The 5,939-nt window shown below is 34.9% G+C and overlaps 1 long non-coding RNA gene across 1 annotated transcript; it reads left to right on the top strand.

Moving 5' to 3' along the window:
- The first annotated feature begins 814 nt into the window (after positions 1-814).
- On the top strand, positions 815-2,253 carry LOC140694183 (uncharacterized). Its single transcript, XR_012069923.1, has 3 exons — positions 815-1,090; positions 1,564-1,705; positions 2,093-2,253. It is a non-coding gene; the product is annotated as an uncharacterized lncRNA (long non-coding RNA).
- The last annotated feature ends 3,686 nt before the right edge of the window (positions 2,254-5,939 follow it).

The following is a 5,939-nucleotide window of genomic DNA, read 5'->3' on the forward strand; positions in this document are numbered from 1 at the left end:
CAAATAAGCTGATATTTATTCTGCTGATGATTTGAATATAGAGCTACTTATTGCAGTACACAGATTAATAAATACTTCTGTTTCAAAATCAAATTTTCTTCACTTTAATTACAACAGATAATGAAATTGTTATACATTTTCTGTAAAGGTTTTACACAAATTTCACTTTAAATACCAAAACTTTAAAATAATATTTTTATTTTTTGCATATGTATACTCTGTTCACTAATCTGGTATAAATTTGTGTACAAAACGAAGGAGATTGTTTGTATTTAATAAAACGCAAAATTAAATTATTTAAAAAGAGTTTGTGGTGAAAATATTTGCAGATCACACTATAAATATAAACATCCTATATGTTTCATATTAACTGGATGAATGAGAAAGAAAGACTGGCTGAATGTTACACTTGGGTTGCTAGGAGACCTGTCATTTTGTGATGTCACAGCCACTCAGGTTGAGAACCATTTTCATGGCCTAGCAGTTTAACTGTGCAGGCCTGCTAAAGCAGCATTTGAAGCTGCAGTGCTCAAAATCATGCAGATTAGAAAAGTAGCTTTAGAAAAAGTTATTTGACATGGAACATATTACTTCAGAAATTCAAGATGTGTCTCCTAAAGTTGGACCAAGTGGTTCAGGAAACTCCGGTAGATATCTATTTTGTGATCAAACATTCTCTGGGGACTTGGATTTGAGGTTTATGATTGAAGAACATGTTTTTCAGACTTGTCTGAAGAATCCTTGATAAAAACACCATGTTACACATATTGTGTCTCTGAACCAGATGAAGATAATTATTTTTTGCTCTCTGACATTTCCAAGAAAACTCTGGAAAATGGCTGGGAGTGACCAATTTAAATCCATCTTGTGGGATGATAATGGAACTTCCATAGTGATTGATGAAGTTGTCTTTAAGAAGGAAGTTTTGGAAAGAAAGGCCCCTTTCAGAATATTTGAAACTGGAAGTATGAAAAGTTTTATTAGACTGCTTAATCTTTATGGGCTTTGTAAAGTGTGGCAGAAATTTCAACGATCTGCTTGTCTAGCTGAATTTCTGGAAGAAGAAAAAGAAGTCTCTGTTTTATGCAAGGTATTCAGAAATTTTAGTTATCACTTGGTAACTTAGGTATAAAATTTTATTTTGTACATCAATCTCTGATAATATAAATGTAAAGCTTGATTTTGAAAATTGTATAAATCTGTAAAGGCTAAAATTCTTAATTTTTTTAAAAAATGAGAACAGTGCCTTAATTATTCAAGATTATGAGAAACTTTGCAAGCAACTATGAATCTTAACAGAAATCTAAATAAAGGTACTAAAGCTGCTTTTCAAAAGTGGCATTCACCATTACTTCAAATGCTAACTTCTTAAATTGGATGACTATATTATTTAAATGTGTATTTTCCAAATAAGGAACTTCAAAATATCGTCAGCAATGTTCATATTTTGATGATATTATCTTTGCATAGTAAACGTGAAATCTGAGGTTTTATAAGTTATGCTTATTTTAGTCTTGTATTTTGGTTTAGAATATTACTAAAATCTTTCTACTTTGGTTGTAGATGCACTTATACCATAATCCAAATTTTAAACGAGACAGTCCCCAGCTTCTATTGAGAATAAAAAGAAGAGTTGGGATTAAAAATGCCTCTCTGGTATCTTCATTGGCTCAAGATTTCAACAAGAAGCCCTTTAAAGGAGGGGGTAATGTTGGTAAACATAATTCTGATTTTGTGTCTGACACTAGTGGAGAAGGTGCATTTTTACCCTCTCCAAATTTAAACATGCCTCTAATAAGACAGCCCTCTACTAGCCACATAATTGATGATACAAATACCCCGATCAGAGGTGACTTTTCTCCTCCATCATCAATGTCACTTAGACCACCAAACAAATTTCAGTGGATCAACGTGCTATTTTAAATCAGTTGACCACTGTCCATGGGCACTCTCAAAGCAGCTACACTGAAGCAAATGGCCGTGTTGTCAACTTCATTACAACCACAAATTCTACTTCTCAGTACAGCATCTTGTCTCCCAAACACAACAATTATTTTGGACTGATGTTGGTGCCTTCTACTTTTCCAAATAGATATCACAACATATCTGCCAATGAAGGTGGTTTTCTAAACTTCAACCAGGTATCAACCCACGGTTTCCAGTGCCAGTGATAGCTGATATATTTGCTAACTCCCTTTCATGGCCAACTCAACAGCCATCTTCAGTTTATGAACGTCACCCTAATTACAACTGATCTACCAGACGACTACCAGGTTATGTAGGATTACAAAGATTAAAATTGATGTTGCCAAATATTATCAAATATCAGCAATTTTCTTATTGAACAATTAACATAGATGTGTACATTTATTATCCTTATGTTTTTTTAAAATAGATAAAGATTTAAATGGGAGACTAAGTTACCATTTAAAGAAAAAAGAGATATTTGATTGATATGATCATTTGATGTAACAATATGGGTGTAAATTTAAGTAATTTCTGTAAGAAATAAAAGAAAATTGAAGAATTTGGAAAAAGACTAAAACATGGAGAGAGCTAAAATTACTAAGTGATTTATGGTTCATCCTCGAAAGTATTAAAAGTGTTAAGTAAGGATATGTTGAAACAGGATATAGATGCTGGAACCAGCCCAGGGATCATGGTCTCTATTATGTCATCCATGGTATCAAAAAGTCTCATGATGTAGTCTCAGATGGCACAGTCAGCAAAGGGTAGAATTTAAGAATTAATTTTATCTATGGTCTTCTTTGTGCTGTTATAAAAGCATTCCAATTGGTGCTTTCTTTCCTCCCCTCAAGAGTCTACACTATATTTTCAAGTGAATATTTAATGTTACTTTTATGTTCCAGCCAAAGACAAGCTTACATCCTCTGGGTGGCACTTAATGCCTTTCCAACTCTAAGCCCACAAACTCAACATAGTTTGGTCATTTCATTATAGATCTGGCATCTGACTAACTTGGCATATCTTTATGTTTCACTGTTTCTGGAACTACATCCAGGCAAATGCTTATCAACCATATTAAATCCAACCTCACAACTTTTGCTCCAGCGCATCCTTAGACTTAGGATGTTCTCCTTTTACCTACTTAGACTTTCCCAGTCTCAGCATAGAAACCACCTCCTCCAGATATTTTCTGTCTGTCCCCCTTTCCTTGTCTAACTTGGATACCAGCACAGTAAGCACAGCACATGCCACAGGATGCATTTTAGTATTTAGTGAATGAAAAATACATGTTGACTTTAAGCAAAATCTACTTTCCTGAAACAGCAAAACTCTCATGGTTTTCAAACTATTTCATTATGGTCTTTACTCTTCACCACAATCTAGCTATTTTTGTAGCCCAAGGACTAGTCACTCAAGACTGAACGTGTAGGTAGGTACAGGAGACAAAGTATTATTTTCTACTTAATTCATGCCTCCAGAGGCCTAAAGCATTCCATTCTCATTTGCTGGATTTTTTCCTGTCTCTTCATCACCCAACCACCGCAAAATAGCTGATTCTCTTCCCCATACCAATAACTATACTGCTTTCTAATTAATTGTCTTACAGAAGAGACAGTGCTATTGCAAATATTTAATGTAGGCTTATACACCCCACATAACTTGTGCCCCTTCTAACCTTCACAGTGGAAGTGTCTAAGAGGTACTAGCCCCTTGGTTGGGGTGCTCATATTCTGTAACTAAATTGCAATCAAACTGTGTGGACTAAAGGAGGTGAGGGTGATGGAATTAAAACTTTGTCCAACTGCAAGAATACCAAATTTCTGCAGATATTAGGAATTATAAAATATTCATGGAAGACTTTGACTATTTCCCATTAATTTAAAATAAAAGGTGAAGCATTTTCAGAATGTGAAATGAGCTGAAATTCTGGAAAAACTGTAGGCAAGGTCAGGGAGCCTAAGGCTTCTGCTCACAATCATGCAGCCTGTGTCAGCTGATAAGACTAGAATGGCAACATTGATTCCTGAAAATGTGTCACCAGTTGTGAAGAAAGACTTTGATAATCTGAAGAATGGGCAAATGTGCCAAGATAAGCTCTAGCAACATTCCACAAATATGAGCTTTACCAAGAAAAGAAAAGAGCCACATGCAGTAGGAGATCTGTGTCTGGACAGCAGTGGTTTTCCTATAACAGAAACATCAAGCTTTAAAGTTTGTCAGCTCAACTCTCATGTTGGCTACATTGTTGCTTACATTAGCAGTCTGTGGTTCAGATGGACTGGTTCAGCAGCTAGTTTTCAGCTCTCTTATCACACAGTGGGTCTTACCGTGATCATCATAACAAGGTTCTACACTGATAAGTCAAAAGCTACAGTTTACTTTCAAAATTAGAAACCCTAAAGAAGAATATTGTTTGTTTCTCCATCTCTACTTTTCTATCTGGGAAAACTAGACTATTGGCAAAAGTACAAATGTTGGCTGGTGATTTGAAAACGATTCTCTGATCTGTCCAGTGAATTCTTTCCACTAAATACTTCAAATCAGTCTACCACTGTGTGTGTGTGTGAAGATGGATTGTTAAGCTGTAAATAAGTTTGTTTTAGTTGAGTCATCAGTGAATTGTTCCTCTGCATCTTGCAGAATCTTTGTGAATTAAGAGTTTCAATGAGCCATCATATTTTCTTCTGATCAAGGAGAGGTAGATTATATTTCTCCCAGTATACTAATTTTTACCTGTTCATTGAATCCCGAGCTGATGCTAGGGCCAAGCCACTGAACCCTTGAATTGGACTGTGGCATATACATTCTCCAGTCCCCAGAGCCCAGCACAGGACTGTGTCTCCTTTTTAATTTAAGCTTATGTCCAAGTTTATTTCTCTTTTAATTCTCTTTGTTGACATGACTTCTTTTGGCTTTGAACACCCATAGACTAATTTATAGAGACTGAACGACTGATGTATTCCAGTTCAACTACAAATAGCAATAACCTTTCTTTTATTGGACTACCTGGAATACAGTGAGCATAGTCATCATTTTGAAAGCAGTCCTCAGTCCTAATAATGCAGAACATTTACAGTTCTTTGCCAGCACTTGAGCGAGGATGTTTCTTGTGGATCTCAGGGATTTTCCTCACATCCCCTAATGCAACCATGAGAAAACACCATATTGTTATCCAAAATCAAATTTTTGTCAGTATTGCATTCCCATTGCAAAACAGTTAAGAATTTTAGGAGTTTTGAGATTTTACCATGCTGAGATTTTTAGCAACCTAGCATGTTCCTTTCTTTCTGATGCTGTTGGGGAGATGAGACCTTTGGTCAGAGACAGTGAACTTTATCACTCAAAGCAAGAGCAGTCATGGTTAACTTTTGTATCCATTCCCTAATCTCAGATGAATACACTGAGTGCAATTTTGATGCCTACAGAATCAGTGGGCTGTTATCATAAAGAAAGTTTAAGGCATGGTAAAACACTATTTATATTAGTATCTTTATGTATAATTTATTAGAATCACTTATTTATTAGTATCTTTATCTAGGATAAGTCTATCATGACTCAAGATTACTTGCTGCAAAACAATCATGAGAAATGACATGGGAATCAATGATCATTGTCTTTCCATTTTTCCTTCTGCTTTTATTGATATATAATTGACATAAAACATTGTGTAAGTTTAGGTGCATTGGGTAGATATTTGAGTTACATGTGACAAGAAGTAAATATTATAGCAACTTTATGGAGAATTCATTATCTCATTTAGATAAAATATTAAAGATATACAATTTGTCTTTTGGTTGTGATGAGAAAGCTTATGGTCTACCCTCATAACAACATTCATATGTTACATAAAGCAGTATTAATTGTATTTATCATGTTAATACATAGCATCCTTTCAAAATGTTTATTTAACGGCTGGAGGTTTGTATATTTTGAGTGCATTAATCTTATTCTCCTTTCCCAACCCCTGCCTC

The sequence above is a fragment of the Vicugna pacos genome, unplaced genomic scaffold (assembly GCF_048564905.1).
Source record: "Vicugna pacos unplaced genomic scaffold, VicPac4 scaffold_20, whole genome shotgun sequence".
NCBI classification, from domain to species: domain Eukaryota; kingdom Metazoa; phylum Chordata; class Mammalia; order Artiodactyla; family Camelidae; genus Vicugna; species Vicugna pacos.